The following is a 4,067-nucleotide window of genomic DNA, read 5'->3' as shown; positions in this document are numbered from 1 at the left end:
CTTGGCTTCTCAGCTTCAGTCAGCTTGTGGTCTCCTGCTCCTTTTATCTCTCTCTCTCACACACACTCACACACACACACACACACACACTCTCTCTCTCTCTCTCTCTCTCTCTCTCTCTCACACACACACACACACACACACACACACACACACACACACACACACACACACACACACACACACACTCTCTCTCTCTCTCTCTCACACTCACACACACACACACGCACACACACACACACACTCACACACACACACACGCACACACGCACACACACACGCACACACGCACACACGCACGCACACACACACACACACACGCACACACACACGCACGCACACACGCACACACGCACACACGCACGCACACACACACACACACACACGCACGCACACACGCACGCACACACGCACACACGCACACACGCACGCACACACGCACACACGCACACACACGGTCTCCAAGCTGTGACATGCAAGACAAAGGTGAAAGGATCGATGGTGAAACAGGAAAATAAAGGAGGAAAGTGAGAAAACAGAGGAAACAGAAGGGATGGTGAAGGGAGTCTGGGGAGAGGAAGGAAAAGGAAAAGAGGGAGGACGTGAAAAGAACACGGAGAACAAGGAAAGGGACAGTCCAGGGAAAAGAAAAGAATGAATGGAGAATGAAACAGAGAGTGAAAACGTCAAAGAAGTGAAAAAACAAAGGTAAATATGAAAGGTTAAAAAGAATATATAAGGAGAGAAGGAGTAGAGGAAGAAGAGAGAGAGAACAGGAAACAGAGGAAATGAGAGAGAGGAGAGGGAACGTGATGGACAGTCAAGAAGAAGAATACAAGGGACAAGGAGGTAAGGAGAGAGGGAAAAGAAAAGGGACAGAGGAAGGAATAAAGAAGGGAAAAGGAGGAAAAGACTGAGAAGAAGCGAAAGATAATGAAAAAAGCAAAGATTTGTACTTGAGGGAGTTAAAGAAGTGAGAGGAGTAAGAACTGGAAGAGGCAGAATCTACAGGGACTCTAGTCATCCCTCTGCTGGCGAAAGCTATAAAGACCCAAGGCTACATGATGCTTTCTTTCCTTATCTGTTAACTTTTCAACTGGTTTATGGTTTAAAAAAAAAGCATTTGATGTAGTTACTTATCTAAGGTGGAAAAGAAAAGTTTTTTTTCTTGTTTGTTTTGTTTTTGCTTTGTTTTATTATTTGCTTCGAGCCCTGTGTACAGGAGCTGCATGCAAAAAGATCTTTTTTAAAAGGGTTGGCGTAATAAGCAAATGCTTCAGCCAATACCTTTTGATTAGCCTTGTCTCATGCTTTCTTGCTTTGTGGTAGATCTTTGCTCTGTCTTCACTGAGATATTTGAATGCTAATCAATAAAATCAAATCAATGTTGATTATAATTCTGAACTGCAAGCAAGCAAGACGGCACTGTGGCAGTCGCCACCCGGTGGTTCTTGGACAGCACACATCTGCCAAAATAAAGTGTTAACAAATACAGGAACACTTTCTGGGATGTTGATCTGGTCGATGGAGTTGAAGAGGGCATTGTTCAACAACGCAATGAGACAATCCCCATAATAAGAACAGCTTATTATGCTTCTGTTTAGACTACAATTTGTTTTTTTTTAACTAGGAGAAGTCCCAGCCCCTCAGAGTTTAAAGCGCTGGGTCCATTTAAACTCACCATGTGTGGTTAATTCTACAGAAATATTCCAAAAACAAGCATTTTTAGGCAAGTTAGTGAAATTAAATCATGTATGTTGTTCAGTACTTTAAAAAATTCAGCTCAAAGGTGTAGCCAAAATTGGACAAACTGCACATCAGCTCGATATTGATTTATTAAAAGGGCAGTTTTTTTTTTTACTGATTTAGAAGCATCCATCTTTGCACAGGCGATGTTTATTTGCTGATTACTGATTTTCTGGATTAAAATGTGAACCAACGCATATTTTAAAAGGGTTACATGCGAAAATAAATAAATAAATAAATTAGGCGAGGAAAAAATTATTTTATTTTTCCAGCCTCAGTAACTTTAACATCTGCTGCAATATCTACACCTCTGATGAAATCTCACAAGTGTTAGCTTTATTTTGATGCCAAGATTGTTTACACAGAGTTTGTAATCGCAGAGAAATACTTCATTCATTTTGGGCATGTCATTTTAATGCTCAATCATCCAGGTAAGTAAATCTCCAAAAGTTGATTCTGTTCGTCTGGACGTAGCGTTTTGTGGGAGAAACGTTTCGTCATCATCAGGTGACGTCTTCAGTCTCAGCTGACTGCAGGTTTCAATCTTATAAACAGGACATTTGCATAATGACTGAAACCAGCCCACTGAAGCAACAATGGGCTGGGAGGGCAGTTCCTTAATCTTAATTATGCAAATTCTCATGACCAATGATCAACAACCACTGATCAATGTCCATGAGTCCCATTCACAGAGAGTTGGGGAATGGCTGCAATCACAGCATTGTAAGATGGGGACAGATGTACCCTTAGGCCCCCTCCTTGATTCAGAGATGGTCTTTCCCTTGGTCCACCCAAGGATCGGGTCCCCCGACACAAACAGAGTAACATAGTGTACGCTGTTAAGTGCCAGGAGGATTGCCAGGATTTATACATCGGGGAAACCAAACAACCTCTGACTAAGAGGATGGCACAACACAGAAGAGCCACCTCGTCAGGCCAGGACTCTGCAGTCTATTCACACCTACAGGCCAGTGGACACTCTTTCAAGGATGAGGATGTTCACATCCTGGACAGGGAGGAACGCTGGTTTGAATGCAGCCATTTACGTGAAAAGGGAAAGACCATCTCGGAATCGAGGAGGGGGCCTAAGGGTACATCTGTCACCATCTTACAATGCTGTGATTGCAGACATTCCCCAACTCTCTGTGAATGTCAGGGCTCTGTGTGCGGGCAGGCGGAGAGGAGGATCCAAGCGCAGGACTCGAACACAGAATTATAAATCAGAACCTCAGCTTTTATTGCTGACATGAAAACCAGCCGTGAATACAGAAACCAAAGAAACACACAGGCATAATCTGAGGGTACGATGCGACACCAAGCATTGGAAAACACAGGGCTTAAATACACAGGGTAGTAATGAGGGAATGGGCAACAGAAGGGAGACACAGCTGGGGGAGATCAGGGCTAACGAGACGGGGGAGCTAAGCTGCACACACTAACATAAGACAAAGACTTTCACAATAAGACAGGAAACAAGAATTACTAAACCAGATGCAGACATGAGACTGAGAGACAGACTAGACACTGAACAGAAACTGTAATACACATGAGAACCCAAAACCTAAGAACTGATCCCTCACCAAGAATAACAGAAACAGATCTATAATGATAATAATAAACAAAGCACCAGAACATCAGAAAACAATCCATAATGCAAAAATAAACCAAAACATAATAAACTCAAAATACTGGGTCCAACGGACCCAGAACCGTGACAGTGAATGGGACTCATGGACACTGATCAGTGGGTTTTGATCAGTGATTGCTGATCAATGGTCATGAGAATTTGCATAATTAAGATTAAGGACCTGACCTCCCAGCCCATTGTTCCTCAGTGGGCTGGTTTCAGTCATTATGCAGATGTCCTGTTTATAAGATTGAAACCTGCAGTCAGTTGAGACTGAAGACGTCACCTGATGATGACGAAACGTTTCTCCCACAAAACGCTACGTCCAGATGAACAGATTCAACTTTTGGAGATGTAATTTTAATGCATACAAATTATTGAGTAGCATTTTGTCTTTGAATTCAGACACCCGAGCCCTAATCAGTGTTGGGATATTATTGTGGTAACGAGCACGGTAACTAGTTATTATGCCAAAATCAGGGACGCGTTACTCGTTACTGGGATTTAGATAGGCTCGTTACTCGTTACTTCGTGTGGTGGCTATCGCGGAGCTTCCACAGATTCAGTAACATTAGCAAGTGGTGGAGGCCAGCAGGTGGATGAGAGAAAGGGGAGGCAGGAGGAGAAACCCGAAGCGGCCGCCCGTCCGAGTGTCAGGTGAACTGAACTTCAGGTAAGAAGTTATGACCTGCAG

Source organism: Rhamphochromis sp. 'chilingali' (assembly GCF_963969265.1).
Source record: "Rhamphochromis sp. 'chilingali' genome assembly, chromosome: 14".
NCBI classification, from domain to species: Eukaryota; Metazoa; Chordata; class Actinopteri; order Cichliformes; family Cichlidae; genus Rhamphochromis; species Rhamphochromis sp. 'chilingali'.
This window is presented reverse-complemented; position numbering follows the sequence as displayed.